This window comes from Apodemus sylvaticus, chromosome 13 (genome assembly GCF_947179515.1).
Source record: "Apodemus sylvaticus chromosome 13, mApoSyl1.1, whole genome shotgun sequence".
NCBI classification, from domain to species: domain Eukaryota; kingdom Metazoa; phylum Chordata; class Mammalia; order Rodentia; family Muridae; genus Apodemus; species Apodemus sylvaticus.
Window position 1 is genome coordinate 2,176,891 of NC_067484.1, and position 18,660 is coordinate 2,195,550.

General features: G+C 36.6%; 1 protein-coding gene across 8 annotated transcripts in view; it reads right to left on the reverse strand.

Moving 5' to 3' along the window:
• Window positions 1-16,563, reverse strand: part of LOC127663791 (uncharacterized) — a 741,437-nt gene extending 724,874 nt beyond the window's left edge. For 3 of the 8 annotated variants that reach the window (XR_007973022.1, XR_007973025.1, XR_007973021.1), the window contains exons 1-3: window positions 16,513-16,552; window positions 10,429-10,608; window positions 1,986-2,048 (exon numbers count right to left, since the gene is read on the reverse strand). The gene's annotated coding sequence lies outside the window, so the exon portion shown is untranslated. Of the gene's footprint in view, window positions 1-1,985; window positions 2,049-10,423; window positions 10,609-16,512 lie in introns of all 8 variants that reach the window. The other 5 variants (XR_007973026.1, XR_007973024.1, XR_007973027.1 and 2 more) reach the window with 3 other exon arrangements.
• Window positions 16,564-18,660: the final 2,097 nt, after the last annotated feature.

An 18,660-nucleotide genomic window follows, 5' to 3' on the forward strand; every position in this document is an offset into this window, starting at 1 on the left:
TTAATGAAACAACAATAACAATGGCTACTGCCTCCCAGTGTTCTTGATAAGTATTAAAACAAAGAGGTTTACAGGGGGATAGATTAATTCTCACAGCACTATGGAAAACATTACTACTACCCCCACCTTTTATAGACTAGTAATTTAAGTCCCACAGCTGATGAATGCCCAAATTGCAATTTAACTCCAGTCTGCTTGATTTCCAACTTTTTAGGCTATCATACTACTCTTCTAATTAGACATATTTCAAAAAGTCCACAGAAAAAAACAAAAATCTACATACAAAGGGAATTTTTCTTTCACCATTAGATGTTACTAGTTCTACAGCACGTTTATTGCATTTATGGTGCTGAAAGTTAATATTATCTTGTAAGGACAATTACTGACTTAGAAAAACCAGAGATTGTTTATAAGGATTATTATAATCCAACTATTAGGATAACATTACTTTATAATAATTTTATTACAAATACCCCTCATGGTGTTCCAAAATATAATAGTACAGGTCCTAAATCTAAAAATCTAAACTCTAAGAACTTTCTAAGCTTATAAGAAGTTCTGATGTCAAAGAATATGCTTGCGTATCAGCTTTAAACAACAAAACAAAACAAAATAAAAAACTTACTCCCGAACAACTGAGCCACTTCACGTACTAACTGTGAGGCGATTGTCTAGTCCCACTAGGTGCAAGGCACTGAACATTTCTCCCTGCTGCTTTTAAGCAGATGTATGCTGGGCATCACTGATTCCTGTCATTCCTCTTGCAGAGAGGAAATAGGCAAGAAAGGCAAACACCCATGCATGCTCCTGTCGCAGAAAGTGGCAGAGCAAGGACTCAGATCCAGGTTACACTAAATCAAACTCTTGCCATTCTCTATGTAAATTTCACTAATCATGATCTTTCTTTTGTAGAACAAGGTATCAAACTCAGGGCCTTGAATATGTAAGGCAAACAACAATCACAATTCTACTGTTCAAAGTACTATGAAACAGAAGGTAAACAACCTAAAAAATGTTAAATATTTAAGGGGTACAGAAGATTTAAATAAAATGCCTATCACATGGTTTCTTACAACATATAAATTTAAAAATTTACTCCCATTCATTGACCTAACTCATAATAGTATTCTAAAGCTTTCAAGATCAAGTGGCCTTTGGTTAAAAAAAAAACCAAGAAACAAATAACAGATGGCATTATTATGAAATATTCCAAACTACTGGCTAAAAGCCTATTTAGATATACAAACAAATAACATAAGAGCAACAAACATTCACATAGAAAGACCCTGCAACTTTCTAAAACCCCATTAGCATCTCCCTCTTTATGCCTCCCTTTCCACAGTTATAAAGATTACTATCATATAATCTTGAACCTTACTTTTTGCCCACAAAAAAAAAGAGAGAGACCAAAACCTTTGTCAAAATAACTGAACTAGAATCTAGTTTAAGTAACAACTATCACAAAACAGCTTCCTGTTGGATTGGGATGACAAGTGTTAGCCACACACACAAATGAGACAATCTACAAAGATGTTAAACCAATCTCCCTAAGTTCACCACATAGTTACAACAGTTCTATTTCAATGTTAATTTTTAAGAGTGCATTATTGAAACAGCCTTCTAGAAAATCTCAATTACCCTTACCAATCAGCATCATTCTCACAGGAGATTAGGAACAGAATATAAAATGTCACGTTTATACAGCTCATAAATTCAGCTGTTTATAAAGTCCCCATGAAGAAGGAAAGCTTGGAATCCCAGTGCATACAGCACTGAAATGACCTGACATTTTGAGGTAGCCACAGTTAAGTTTAATGGGAAACATAGTAGCAAAGTTTTCAGTTATAGTTACTGTAACTTATATAACCTAACATTCCTAGAGGATTTTTATATTAAGAAGTTTGGAATCATTAGAATACCAATAAGAACATCAGAATGAAAGCATCAAATAGAACTGTTTTGAAGAAAACAATTTTAGTACCTACCTGTGTCAGGTACAAGGGAAGACCAGCCTGTTTTTATTTTGTTCCAAATCAGAGGAAGCTTGCCTGTTAAGATAAAGGATTGAGCAGGAAGTGAAGATCCACTTAAATATATTTAAAGTGCAAATTTACTAGGTATCACCAAACACCCAGAAGTCAACAAAATGATGTATTTAAAAAAAAATCAAGCCAGGTGCAGGACTTAAACCACAGCACTCAGAGACTGAGGGCAGGCAGATCTCTGTGAGTTCGAGGGTAACCTGGTCTACAAAGTGAGTTCCAGGACAGTCAGGGCTATACAGAAAACCCTGACTCAAAACCAAAACAAAATTCTGACAGCTAGCTTTAGTGTTGAACCATTATGATTCTAGATATCAATAGTAGCATATCTGACAAACAAATATGCATGTATTACTGGCAAGAAAATACACTGTTAACAAAACATGTCTATGCTGCTACAGCAGACTAGACAAAGGCATATTAGGAAAACAGCTGTGTAAGAAATATAGTAAAACACACATTTAAATAACTAACACTATTTGGATTTGTATTAAAGAGTCAGACCACACAAGCAGACCATCATGTACTTAGGTGATGCCATGTGAACCTTCTCTCTATTTTAATTGGTCAATCAAAGGTTAGAGTCTATGATTGGGTAGTGGAGGGGAAAGGTGGGATTGGAGGTTCAAAAGGGGGAGCAGGTAGAGGAAGAAAAAGAGAGAAGGAAGAGGAGAGGAGGAAGCCACTATGGACCACATGGATGGGAGAAAGCACAAATCTTAGTGATTGGGAAGTAAGTATTTTGCCAATGAAGACATATGACTTATAATTAAAATATTTGGATTATGTGTCATTTATATGGCCTATAAGGGTTGGAAATTTTAGCAACAAATTCGTGCACCTTATATCCAGCTTAGAACTGAACTAAATTGAGAGGAAAATCCAGCCCCCTATATCCTAAACAAGCAGAGGTAACAACGCAGCCCTGAGCTGGGCCACAAGGTGGCGCCAATGTCACAGCATAGTTGGGGTTCCCTGAGCCTGAGAAAAATTCAAGGACCCAAAATCAATGCTGCCTGAAAAGCAACATTCACAGCTGAAGATCAGCAATTGAACAACAACAGCTATCTTTCCAAAGCTTTCTTCACAGACACAGCAGACTGATCTAGGCGTTTCAGCCGCAAGCCAACCTTCCCCTGCAGCTTTCGAATTTCCAATATCCCCCCACCACACTTCTAAACAGGGCACAGGACAGACAAACCAGCTCTCCCAAATGCTTACACTGCAGGCTGCCTAATATCAACACACATGCTGAAGGCTATAGGCCAGACAAAAGATCCAGAGGGCTCAAAAACACAAAAGCCAAGGATCTTTGTGTGGTCAGCCCCTCCCTACTAATTAAAGACCAATAATAAATACTAGTAAAGACTAATAAAAAGGCCAATAATAAATACTAATGAAAAACTAATAATAAAAGAACCACAATTTTCTAAATCCAACACCAGAGGGAAACAAACATACCAAATAATAAGACCAAATATTAAGAAATAAATAGTAATTACTGCAATTGTTTTCTCATTCATTTCCTCCCACATGAATAAGGTGCTACAGAGAATTAAGGAGTTTCTTAACTAGTGATTATAAAAAGCAATAATATTTTTAAACAATTTTTTGTTTCTCAGAGTATATGTGACCGAAGTCTAGAAATTAAATTTGCCAAGGTACATTGAAGAAAATTTTGCATTTTCTAGAGACTAACTCTAAAACCTGTACTAGGATAGACTCTGAAGTAACACTTTACCAGCAAAACTTGTAATTATAAACAATATGATCTACCCTCATTAAGCATAGCAAATATTTTGATTGATTAGTACTTAGTTTTAACTCAACAAACCTGTCCCTAATAGTTAGTTTCAGTCATCACAGAGACAACAGTACAATACTATACTAATGAAAATGTAGCTCTAGCTTTTGTCTCTATAACAAGGACCTACACTAAGGACTAAAGAGTGCTAATAATCACATACATTAAGAGTCATAGCCCAGAGAAACAGATGACACTATGTACTAGATACTTGTGCAATGTTCCTAATTCTCAGTATTACCAGCAATGCTGAGATAAACTAAAATATGTTAAATTGTTCTATGCAAAATATCTACTTCCTCAGGACAAAATTCTTGACAGTAAAGTGAACTTTAAGGGTTACAGTTTATGAACACTGAAAACACAGAGTTGGTGTATAAAGTCACATCATACCTGAAACCATATCATAAACTAAAAAGAAAATAATTATCTAGACATGTAACTGTCTTTATTCATTAAACACACCCATTTTCCCAGTCATCATTCTCAGATTGCTTCCTCCAACAGCCCTGCCTCGTGGTGGGTAGAAAAAATTAAGTCAATTTTATATAATAATGTACTCTTCATTGATATTTATCAAGGGAAATGGGAAATTTGAAAATTCAAATGTCCAATTAACGGAAGACAAAAGATTAATGCCAAGTAAATTTTGTCAAATGCATTATTTTCAGGATGCTTTATCAGTACAATCTGTCCAGAGAACTTCCTCCCTACAGTTTAAGCCTCATATTTAAACACATTTCAACCTTTCAACTGGCTGAGTGAGGTCTATAGAGACTGAATCCATGCCCTCCTGAATAACAGCACTTAACATTCACTTTGCATAAAACATCAATAAATCAAATTAACAGTCACTTACTTGTTACCACTACTTAGTTAAACAATCTACTAAAATATTCCCTTTGGAGTGTTTGTAGAAAGATACAGAGAGGAGGGGATATGTTCTATGGTGATGTGGTGAGGTATGGGAGAATGGGGTGCCTCAGCAGACCCATGCCAAGGCATCCCTTCCCCCTGAGGACCAGCCACATGATGGTATAGTATAGAATAGAGTTTATTAAGGGCATGGGGAGGGGAGTTAAGAGGGTGGTAGAGGCAGAGAAAGAGACACTAGAGAAGTAGAGTAGAGATGTAGAGGCCAACCATGGCACGTGGAGAGAGAGGGGGGAAGGCAATGAGAGAAGAGAAAAAGGGAAGCAGGAAAAGAGCAAGGGAGGAGCAAGAGACCAAGAGGGCAAGAGAGCAAAGAGGGGGCAACCAGGCTCTTTTATAGTGGGTCAGGCCTACCTGGCTATTGCCAGGTAACGATGGGATGGAGTTTGGACAGAATGCTAACATCCTTCATCATCTGACAGAAAATGGCTCTTAAACTAGGTCATACTAGCCAATCAAGAAAACACACACAGTATAACACACCTGCCATACAAACTGCACCCCGTGAGAAGTTCATTAAAAGAACACAGCACAAGGGACTGATTATCAGGATAAAATATGTAATACATGAGGCTGAAATATAATACAGTAAGGGGGTATTACTGCACACCCATGCCAAGATGTGCTCTTGAGGAATTACTACATGCAAGAGATCAGGTGTGAGGAGGTTTACTGGGAGATAGCAGAGGGGTGAGGACCTGCAGACTGGGTAGAGGCAGACAAGAGCAGAGCCATGAGGGCAGATAAGGGAAGAGGGGGCCAGAGGACAGAAAACACTGGCAGAACTAAACTGTACCATACAACACCAGGATTACCAAACACTGACACGTCTCTAGCTTCAGTCTTAGGGACTAACTAGTAAGCTCATTATTAGACCAAAAGAGGCAGAAAGTCAAATTTTTCTAGCCACAACTTAGACTATCACTGCATTACATTTCATAAATTAATACAATATTTACACTGCTTTTGGTAATTATGCATGTTTATATCAAAGATTATTATATGAAGCATTAAATACCCCATTAAAGTCAAATTAGCTTTGGTAAGATTTATAAGAATCTTTAACACTTAAAACATATTTTATCCACACACATGACTCTTTAGTTTTTGAAATGACCTTTGATTTGGTTTCTCTTTCTGAAATTTGTATTAATGACATATTATATACATGAAATATGGCTAAAGACACACAGAAGTTGTCAGCTAAGTCATAGGAGTAAAAAAGAAAATTTAAATGTTTTAGGGGCATATGGAAAAGGCCCTGAGAATAAATTACTAATTCTGCGAACAGAAGAGTTTTGCTTTCAATTTTGCTCCAGGCAGGTGTGAGGGTGTTCAATGGTGTATTCATTACAAGCCCAGAACTGCCATGTGTTTCTCTCAAATTCTCCTTAAGTAGCTTATTTACCAGTCCTGAAGACTTTATCCCTTAAGAGTCAGAGAAATTCCTATTAGAAAATTACTGTTTCCAAGAAACTCTGAATCTATACACCTACTTTTAAAAGCAAATGACTTGAGAATTCTGCTAATGTGTATGTCACAGTCATTAATGTAACTGAATAAGAATGTCCCCCACAGACTCAGATATTTGGACACTTATCTGGTGGTGCTCCTTGGAAGGGATTAACAGATGCGGCCTTGCTGGAGGAAGTGAGTCCCCAGAGGTCAGCTTTGAGAGGTTAAAGACTGTTGCCATATTCAGTCTGCTTTCTCTGCTTCACACTTTGTGCCTGCAGATGTGAGCTCTCTGCATTCTACTCCAGCTGCCACGCCTGCTGCTTGCTGCATTGCTGCCCATCATGATGTCTATTAAACTATAAGCAAAGTTACTTTCTCATGGGAAGGGGAACAGGAAGGTCGCTTCCTCAGGTTTGCAGCTTGCTTGGGAGAACATCAGGTTCTCTGCGTGAGGAAGTGTCTCCTCTGTCTTGGTCGGCTGAGAATGACAAAGACCCTAGGTTGCCTGGAAACTAGCAAGCTGCGAGCAATCTCCTCATGCGATTTCTCTACAGATAATAAAATATATCTTCAAATTTAAAGCCAGGTATGGGGTATTACACCTATAATTTCAGTGTCTGGGAGGTAGAATGAGGAGAATCAGGAGTTCAAGGACAGCTTCATTTGCATAATGAGCTCAGGACCAGGCTAGGCTACAGAAACAGTATCTGTTCTGAATGAATACATACATACATACATACATACATACATACATACATACATAAAAAATTAAAAATAGTAATTCATTTGATTGCTCATTTAAGAGCACCTATGCTCACCAAGGTTTCTGCTGTGAAAAGCCAGTGAGAAAATCCTTATTGATGGTGTAATAAGGAGGGTAGACAGGTCTGATACTCAGATAGATGCTTAGACTATAGATATGGGTCAGGAGTGCAGTACTTGCCTGTCTTTCAAGAGGCTGTGAGCTTGGTGTCTATATTGAAGGAAAAACAACACCAAGCAAAGCCCACAAGAAACTAAAACTGTTTTCTATACAAAATTGTCCCAACCAAAGACACCTCCCAAGTAATGGAAATTAGTCAAGTATCAGAAGAGAACAAAATTTACAAAGATCTGCTACTTCTCCCCAAATGGGGTTCTTTCCACTCTGAGACCAATCTGTCAACTCCAGAGGAGTGGCTGAAAAGTAGCCATGTTTTTAACAAACACCATACTAAAAGAATGAGGACTGCAGTCTACAAATCTTCCAAATATTCTGATCTCTATATAAGGGGTTAGTATCTCAGAAATAAGAACAAACTAGAAGTAAACAAGTCAAGTTTTCCAGAAATTAAACCCCACCTCACTTTAGTTTATCTGTGAAGTGGACTGAAGTAACTGGCAAGAAGCAACTGGCAAGACCAACTATATTCCATGTAGCAGCTATCCCTGGTGGTCAACTTGACTATATCTGGAATGAACTCTGACCTGGATCTTGGCTTAGAGATCTTGAGACACAGTGGCTATGAATCCCAGAAGATTTTGACAGGGAAATCTCTAAGTTCAAAGTCATCAGGGAGCAGGGCAGTGGTGGTACACACCTGTAATCCCAGCACTCTGGGAGGCAGAGGCAGGTAGATTTCTGAGTTTGAGGCCAGTCTGGTCTACAGAGTGAGTTCCAGGACAGTCAGGACTATACATAGAAACCCTGTCTCAAACAACCAAAAAAAAAAAGGAAACAAGAGTTGAACCTAACCAACTCTACAGTCTACTATCATTCTATACACTTAAAGAAAACAACACATACAGATACACACAAACACACCCACAAACACACAGACACAAAAATCCCTTCATGGGCTAGAGAAATGTCCCACTGGCTCCACAATTTAGAGAACTGAATGATTGTTTAAAAAAGAAAAAAGGATTTGTATCTAGTACCTTTATAGGGGCTCACAATCACCTGTGACTACATATGAACAGATACCATAGGCAAAATGCCTGCCATATTCTTTAGTTTTACCCTCCCTAGTACAGAGGATCAAATTCCTCTAATCTTTTTTTTTTTAATTGAATTTTCGAGACAGAGTTTTTCTGTATAAACCTGGCTGTCCTGGAACTCACTCTGTAGACCAGGCTGGCCTCAAACTCAGAAATACGCATGTCTCTGCCTCTCAGAGTGCTAGGACTACAGGTATGTACCACCACTGCCCGGCAAAATCCTCTATTCTTAAAGGAAGTTTTGTTAATACAATATCAAGAACAGATTTGTAGAGCCTGGCGGTGGTGGTGCACGCCTGTAATCCCAGCACACTGGGAGGCAGAGGCAGGTGGATTTTTGAGTTCGAGGCCAGCCTGGTCTACAGAGTGAGTTCCAGGACAGCCAGGACTACACAGAGAAACCCTGTCTCGAAAAAATCAAATCAAAAAAAAAAAAAAAAAAAAAAAAGAACACATTTGTAAAATGTTAATATCTGGGAGTGGTTGGATATGCAGAGAAGGAACATTTGTAATCAGTTTAATTTCTTTCTCTTTCTTTCTTTCTTTCTTCCTTCCTTCCTTTCTTTCTTTCTTTCATTCTTTCCTTCCTTCCTTCCTTCCTTCCTTCCTTCCTTCCTTCCTTCCTTCCTTCCTTCCTTCCTTGTTTGCTTGCCTTCTTGCTTACTTTTTTTTGGATTTTTCGAGACAGGGTTTCTTTGTGTAGCTAGCCCTGGCTATCCTGGAATGCACTCTGTAGCCCAGCTATTGTTATGCATTTTGATTAAAAAAAACTTTTAAAAGGTTTGGTTCATCAGGCACTTAAAAGAAATAGACAAAAAGCAGGAGAAAAACATGTGGCTGTGACTTCTTTCTGGTGGCTTAAGTGAAAAACTCTCTGACTGTGAGTTTGAGGCTAGCCAAGTTGACAGAGCAAGTTCCAGGCCAGGCCTGCAGGGCCTACACAAAGAGAAACACTATTTTGAGGCCAGACAAAGCAAAGCAGAAAAGGTTCTGCTTTTCAATTTACAGACATATGCTTTTTGTTGTTGTTGTTGTTTGGTTGGTTTTTGGGTTTTGGTTCCCCACCCCCACCCCCAAGACTGGGTTTCTCTGTATAGCCCTGGCTGTCCTGGAATTCACTCTGTAGACCAGACTGGACTCAAACTCAGAAATCCGCCTGCCTCTGCCTCCCAGAGTGCTGGGATTACAGGTGTGCACCCACTGCCTGGCCTTTTGTTTTTCTTTTTTTTGGGTTTGACGTATGCTTTTTCTAGTACTATTGACCATAGAATTTTGATCATGAAGGCATGTTGGATTTTGTTTGTTTGTTTGTTTTGTTTTTTTGTTTTTTGAGACAGGGTTTCTCTGTGTAGCTCCAGCTCTCCTGGAACTCACTCTGTAGACCAGGCTGGCCTCAAACTCAGAAATCTGCCTGCCTCTGTCTACCAGAGTGCTGGGATTACAGGCGTGCATCACCACCGCCCGGCAACAAAACCAACTTTTAATAAACAAGTAGATACCAGGAAATGCTCACAAAAATACTTAGCCTTTATTTCTCTTTCCTATAACAACCATTCAAAGAATGCAGAGACAATAGTAATTTTTAATTTTTATTTTTTCGAAGTAAAAAAAAGGCCTCAGCCGGGCGGTGGTGGTGCATGACTGTAATCCCAACACTCTGGGAGGCAGAGACAGTCAGATTTCTGAGTTCAAGGCCAGCCTGTTCTACAAAGTGAGTTCCAGGACAGCCAGGGCTACACAGAGAAACCCTGTCTTGAAAAAACCAAAAACCAAAAACCAAAAAAAAAAAAAAAAAAAAAAAAAAAAAAAAAAGCCTCAAACCAAGACAACTACAAGATAATTTTATGAACATATATCATAATGAAATCCATTATTTTGAATACTAATGAAAAGGAATAGATTTTAATTGTTCTTACTAAAAAATTAGTGAGGGAATTAATGTATGCCAACTAGATCAAATTTGCTATGGCACAGTATCTAGATATTGTGCAATATCTGGCTTCTCATAACCGTATTTATCCTACATATTTCAAAATAATCCATTATACATAGATTATACAAAATAATCCATTATACATAATAAATTTTTATTTTTATGAAAATGTGGACACAAAGAGATGCATATATGTAGTAAGTTTCACGTTGAGTTTTATTAAGAGAGAATAAAAAGGGTAAAGGATAGAAGGAGCAGTTATTAGGCAAATACCTTACCGCAGCATCTACATTTGCAGGTGAGTCTCCATTAGGATCTGCCAGCATAGAAATGCCACTAATCATGATGGTTTCCACAGTATGGATAGGTAACCAGCATTCCTCTGGCTTCTCATAACCATATTTATCCTCCCCAGGCTCACGAAGAATAGAAATGAAAAACATCACCATTTTTATCAACTGTAAAATTATAGAATAAGAATTGTTTAAATTTGGTTACACATAATCTATTACAAATGTGATACTTATGTATATAAAACATTATTTACATGGAGATTTCCTAATGTAATCTACTAACTTTTAAGAATGTTACAGATTAACTATATTTTACATTCTTTAAAATTACAAGTGATTGCAGACCTCCGCTGCTGTCCCTGATTCAAAGGACATGCCGTCTCTTTTCTACTTCTCCAATTCTTTATTCTCAGCATTTACAGTTGTCTTTCTCTCAAATTCTAGTTAAGATGGTCCTCAAGGTTCAGCAAATAAAAATTTTAAAGGGGGAGGGTGATGTAATAATAATAAAAATTAACAGACTCAAAGAAAGACACACATTGGAGAGATATCTCAGTGATTAGAAGCATTGGCCATGAGCTGGAGAAATGGCTCAGCGGCTAAGAGCACTGACTGCTCTTACAGAGGTCTTGAGTTCAATTCCCAGCAACCACATGGTGGCTCACAACCAAATGTAATAAGATATGATGCCCTCTTCTGGTGTGTCCTAAGTCTGCTATAGTGTACTCACATATATAAAATAAATAAATATATCTTTAGAAACACTGGCTGCTCTCACAGAAGACCAGAGTACGATTCTGAGAACTCACATGAGAGTTCACACCCTACAGTCCCAGAGAATCTGACACCCTTTTCTGGCCTCTGTGGATACCAGGCATGCATGTGGTATACAGACATATATATATAAGCAAAACATCCACATACTAAAAATAATAAAATAGGGGCTAGAGAGATGTTGCAGTGGTTAATAACACTGGGGCTCTTGCAGAGGACCTAAGTTTAATATCCAGCATCCACAAGGCAATTCACAATCATCTGTAATTCTGCTTCCAGGGGAGCCAACACCTTTGTCCTACATCCATGGGTACATGGTACACATACATATATGCAGACAGAACACTCATAAACATAAATATACACAATAACAAAAGCTTTAAAATAAATAAGTGATACTCATAATCTACTTCACAAACTCATTTTAAATGCAAGTTCCATATAGTAACAGTCAGTGGGGTAGAAATACAGAAATATCCTCAATTTTATAGGGGATAAAGAAAGACACAACTATATCTCACTTTGCACTATTTTATCCAAAAGTAAATATTCTCAAAAAATCCTACAGTGTTAATCTATAAACATATTCAAATAATTATATCAGCAATTAATAAAAGTAACTTTTCACAGTAAATGTCTTCTGTCAAAAATACTATTATTACTTGAAGAAGTTTACAAAACAAGTAGGAATAAATAAATTTTCTGAGTATAAAAAGATCCACACATCAAATGAGATACAAGAAGAAAGGAGGAGTGGCCCCTGGTTCTGGAAAGACTCAGTGAAACAGTATTCGGCAAAACCAGAACGGGGAAGTGGGAAGGGGTGGGAGGGAGGACAGGGGAAGAGAAGGGGGCTTACAGGACTTTCGAGGATTGGGGGGGCTAGAAAAGGGGAAATCATTTGAAATGTAAATAAATTATATCGAATAAAAAAATTAAAAAAAAAAAAGAAAAAAAAAAGACTGTTATAAGACTTTCAAAAAAAAAAAAAAAGATTTCAATCAGTAATAACATATGTATGCTTGTTTGGTTGGCTGTTGTTTTGAAAGAGTTTTAACTGTCTCTGTTAGCAATCTTCCTATCCCACCTCATGGTTAAAGAACACAGGGAGACTGAGGGAATAGGGAGAGACAGAAACAGAAGGAGGGAGGGAGGAAAGGAGGGAGGGTGGGTGTTTGTATGTCAAGGGATATAAAATTAATCAATCCAACAAGTACTTTTGGAAGCCCTACTGTAAAGCAAAATTACTCTTCACATGTAATAAAAAACTCATGTTTTTGCTGATTTATACAGAAACTTCCCTTTAACTGAGGTTTCTCTTCTTAACCCACTCCCATGGCTTGTGAAATCCAACACAATGGAATTAACAAATAAAAAAGGAACAGTATTAAACATTGTTAACATTCAGCCCAAAATGTTGTTTATGTTTTCCCCTACGTTTTACAAAATAAGGAACTGTCTTTGAAAAAATGAGATTGAATAATTGTATATAATTCCATCAGAAGGAATCTACTTAAGATCAAGATTTGGAAGATAGGAACTGAAGGGTATATGTAGCTCAGAGAAAAGAGGACTTGCCCAGAATGCATAGCCTTGGTCCCACATCCAGCATCCTATAAACCAGTCATGACAGCACATATTTATAAGTTCAACACTCAAGAGGTAAACATAAATAGAAAGATTAGTAGTTCAAGGATATCCTTAGCTGCAAGATCAAGGCCAGCCTGGAATGCATGAGACCTTGTATCGACCCCCAACCCCCAAATCATTAATGGGTCTGTTAAGATTACTCCATTGTTAAGAGTATTCGCTGTTCTTCCAGAGGACTTGAGTTTGATTCCCAGCAACTATGTGGCAGCACAACCTTATATAATTGTAGTCCTAGGGTATACAAAACCCACTTTTGTGATCTTGAGGCACCAGGTACACATATACAAGGACCCACCTACATGCAGGCAAAGCACCCATACACACAGAACAAATTAATAATAATATAGTGTGGTGGCCCATGCCTTTAATCACATAATATAGGAGGTGGAAGCAGACAGATTTCTGAGTTCCATGCCAGCCAAGGGTAGATGATAAGACCTGATAGATAGATAAATAGATAAGGTAGATAGATAAGATAGGTACAATAGATAAGATACATAGATAGATAAGATATATAGATAAGACAGATAAGATAGATAGATAGATAATAGATAAGATAGATAGATAGATAGATAGATAGATAGATGATAGATAAGATAGATAAGATAGATAGAAAGATAGATAGATAGATAGATGGATAGATAGATACATAGGATAGATAAGATAGATAGATGGATAGATAGATAGATAGATAGATAGATACATAGGATAGATAAGATATATATATATAGAGAGAGATAGATAGATAAGATAGATAGGATAGATAGATAGGATAGATAGATGATAGATAGATAATAGATAAGATAGAGAGATAAGATAGATAGATAGATGATAGATAGATAAGATAGATAATAGATAGACAAGATAGATAGATAGATAGATAGATAGATAGATAGATAGATAGATAGATAGATAGGATGGGTGGATACATACATACATATGTACATACATACATACATACATACATGCATAAGCAAACCCCACAATAATAATAATAACAATTTTAAAAGAAAATGACTTTTAAAAAGCAATCATTTGGTAGAACAGTAATGGTGAATGTTTTTTGTCCCAGTACTCAGAAGGCAGAGGCAGGAAGATCTCTAAGAGTTAGAGGCCAGTCTAGTTTACAGAGTGAGTTCCAGAACAGCCAGGACTACACAGAGAAACCCTGTCTCAAGAAACAAAAACAATTATTAGTCATTTAAATTTGAATCATTTTAGATTTAAAGCTATAGAATCTTAAAATATTTTAATTTCACACGTCACTTCAAAAGTCTATCTCATTAATTAACAGATTAATATCGGTTGACATGAAATTTATTTTTATTGTACTATATATAGCAAATAAAATTACAATTTTTTCCATTTCTCAGTTAAGAATTAAAAATCACAATGATACACAATTACAACCACTATACATCTTCCTCAAATCAAATTGCCTATACAAATTCTTTACTTTCCCTAAATCTTCAGTATCTAAAATGCCCCGTTCTATTTTAATTAAATATTTCACTGAAGCAGAATCACACAATCAGTTTTGTTCTTTTAAATTTGTCATATTTCAATTATCATGTCTTCAAGATTCATCATTAAATGTTGGTAGAATGCATTCCAAGTTGAATGACCAAAATTAGAATCATGTCGAATCACACTTTTAAAATAAATATGTCATTTATATAGTCATCAGAAATAAACACTGATGCCATTATGGCTGTCTTATTCGAGACAAAAGTTCTTCTATACTGACACTGTTTAAATTCTAGTGATCTCTGATTTAAGCAACGTTTCCAAATGTATGTTGAATGACAACTATGTTCTCTGTGAGATGTTAATTATTAACTCTATAGCTAGCTATACACTTAATATTTACATTTATCTTGCCAAAATGCTCTTAATTCCCCATACAATGTTTTGTCTGTTATTTTTTCCCTTTCATCTCATTGCTCTTTACAGATGGATTTATTTCTAATACTAAATCTACTTGAAAACCCTGTATGAAAGCTAGGCATGACAGTACAAATCTTTAATTCCAGCACATGACAGGCAAAAGCAGGATAATTTCTGAGTTTAATGCCAGCCTGATCTACATACATAATTTCAGGCCAGCCAATGTTACAGTGACAACCTGTCTCAAAAATAAAAGAACCAACCAACCAAACAAACAAACAAAAAAAAAACTAAACCAAAATGACAAACAAGTAAAAACCAACAACAGAAGAGAGACAGAGGTCTAAACTGAAATACATCTAAGCTACACAAATTACTATTTGCCATGTAGTGTTTTTGGAAATTATTTTATTATTATTATTGTGTGTATCTATGAACACATAGGCCACAGACCATGTGCAGAGGCCAGAGCATAACTTAGTGGAATGCGATCTCTACCTCTATATGGATTCCAGGGATCAAACTCAGATTACTAGGCTTCCATGGCAAGAACTTTAACTCACTGAACAATTTTACCAGCTATCCCCATAATAACTTTAACACCCAACACATTATTCATCTAGTTGAAGCATACAATCCAATTGTTTCTATATAGTACACTTCTCAGTTATACAACCAAAGCACACACATTTTTAGGAACTTTTGTCGTCATTACCACCCCCACAAATTCTTTTATCATCTATATTGACCCTTCTCCCCTTCAAGCTGTCCAGCAGTCCTAAACAACCATGAATATACTCTTCAGAGTTGCATATTCTTGAAATTTCATAAGTGTAATTATTAAATGATTGCTTCCATCTGTTTGTTAATTTGAAAAAAAATATTTATTTTCCATGTATGAACATATGCCTGTGTATGGCCGTGCATGTGAAGGCAGACACTGACAGATACCAAAGGCATCTGGTTTAACTTTTTTGTTACCAAATCATACCAAACACTTTTATAAATCAAAGCACGTTTCATTATATGTATATGCAGTATTTTGCTTTTACTTTCACCAACTGATAGGCACTAGTATTATGGCTAACTTTTAGCCATAACTTTTTAGCTAACATAAATAATTCTGCAATCTATAAGATTTTGGGATACACCTTTACAACTTTCTTTGTTATATAGCTAGAAGAATACATGTTTGCATCATTACCACATATATTTTATGGAATGTTGAAGAGCAAATCTAAGATTTTGTGCATGCTAGGTAAACACTCCCAGAGTGTGGTAGTGGCTCTTGCCTGTAAGCTGACCAATTGGCAACTTAAGACACAAAGATTACCAAAAGTTCAAGGCAAACTTTAGCTACATAGTGAGGTCCATGCTGATCTGGAACTCAAGCCTGCTACTCCTCATCTCCAAACAAAGCAGAAAACTAAGAAAAAAGAAAGAAAAGGGAAGGAAGGAAAGGAAGGAAGGAAGGGAAGGAAGGAAGGAAAGAAGGAAGGAAGGAAGGAAGACAGGAAGGAAGGAAGGAAGGAAGGAAGGAAGGAAGGAAGGAAAGAAGGAAGGAAGGAAGGAAGGAAGGAAGGAAGGAAGGAAGGAAGGAAGGAAAGAACCTAAGAACCTTTGTATTTAGAGTCAATTACAAGACCATATGCACAAAAAAACCATAAAATCACTTAGCACTTTTACTGAGATAGTTGTGAAATCTTTAGTGACAGATCATTAAACTTGCAAATGTGAAAATAAAATTAGAATACTTACCATTTGGGGGCCAAATATCTGTAATGAATTTCATTTTAGGAGGCCGAGGGGATAATGTTTTGGGAAAATGAGATAAGCCTTAAAAACACCACCTTCACTGAAAAAATAAAAGAAAAACCAGGTTCATGAATTTAAGTTATTCTTTATAAGTACTCAATCAGACAAATAAAAGGGTACAGATGATAAGCCAACAAAAAAGGTAGACAAAAATACTAGTTTCCTAAATACAAATACACAATTTAATAAACTACTATAAGTTCTGCTTTGCTAAACTCTTAGGTAATTAGTAAAACTAAAAGGAACACTTGGAAACAGAGGTGTCCAGATCAGATTATTGGTGATATGGTAAAAGTCTTTTCAGTATATGTCTTCAAATGAAATTCAGGAAGTTTAATCTTGTCTACATGATTCAATTTGCTGAATTTTCTATATTGGTTTCAAATAATCTTTCTTCTATGCTCTGGTCATACCCAGACCTCTTTCTCATCTTAAAGTTTAGGCATATATTTTGTGATTTCCCTTTCTGGTATCAGATTGCCATACTTCTATTTATCTCGTTTGTTCATTTCATCATATATTAAAACTTCATTAGAAGGACAGTAATAAATAAAAACATCTCCCAGAGAGGTTTTATACTACTAACTTTCCAGAATGGAAATGCTGCAATATTGATACTCTGTCTGTACTATCTAATGTACTACCCAGTAACACTCTGAAAATGGCTTGTGTCTTGGTTAGTTTTTATTATCTACTTGACCCTAGAACCACCTGAAAGGAGAACACTTCCATTAAAGAATTTTCTGGGTCATATTTGCCTATGATAATGTCTGTGAAAGATTGTCATGACTGATGACTGACATGGGAGGACCCAGTCCACTGTGAATAGCAATCCCTGAGCAGATGAATTATGTGAATGCTAACTGGAGACTACAGAAATTATTCAATTGTTAAGAGTACTTATTCTTGCAGAGGATATAGGTTTGATTCCCAGCACCCAAATGGCAACTCACAATTAACTGTCCATACAGCTAGAAGAAATCAAGTCAGCCTTAGGAAGCAAAAATGACTAAATGGTGATATTCACATGGAATTCTAGCACCTGATATCTAGCTCAAGGTCATCCTGGGCTAGGCAGCAAGACCCAATCTCTAAAAGGTGTGTATTAGACTGATAAGATGGTTCAGGAAATAAAGGCACTTGATACACAAGCCTGACACCTGAGCTCTGTCACCAAAACCTACTTAAAGATGGATGGAAAGAACAAACTCTACAAATTTGTCACCTGGCCTCTTTATCTATGCTGTGGAGCACATACCCACATACACATTATGCACACTCACACTAACAAGTAATTTTTAAAAGATGGGGACAGACATAAAAATAGAAACACAGCTGTGGTCACAGCCAAGTGGTTAAGGCAATAGACTAGAAATCCTTTCTCCAAGCACAGGTTCCAATCCTGCTGACTATTTGCTGGTCTGTTTAAGCCCATGTATAATGTTAACACTCAACAGAATGCTGTTCTTCATCCTTCAAGTTTGGGGGAAGTCTCTAGTCACTGTGGTTATGAGCTTGGAGGATTGTAGTGCGGGATTATGAATAGAGATATTGCTATATATGTATACTAAAAAAAAGTGAGGGGCTGGAGAGATGGTTCAGCAGTTCGAGCACTCATTGATTGCTCTTCCAGAGGTCCTGAGTTCAATTCCACATGGTGGTTCACAACCATCTGTAATGGGATCTGATGTCCTCTGATATATGTGAAAACAGCTACAGTGCATTCATAAACATAAATTAATCTTTAAAAAGAATATAGGAAAGAAAAAATGGCAGAGATCCTATCTCAAAAGAAAAAAGCCAGGCTCTGAGTTGGAAGCCAGCCTGGTTTCCAGAGTGAGTTCCAGGACAGCCAAAGATACATAGTGAAACCCTGTCTCAAAAACAAAATCAAATGATGATGATGATGATGATGATGATGATGATGATGATAACAGCAATAATAACAATAAGAACAACACGTTACATGTAACAGTTATCAACTGTAGGATATAAGACATGGGATCCTTTTAATGTGCTTTGCACATTTCAGTACAGATTGAAATTTTAATTATAAATACTGGTTTTTATTACTTTTTTCTGCTTGAAAAA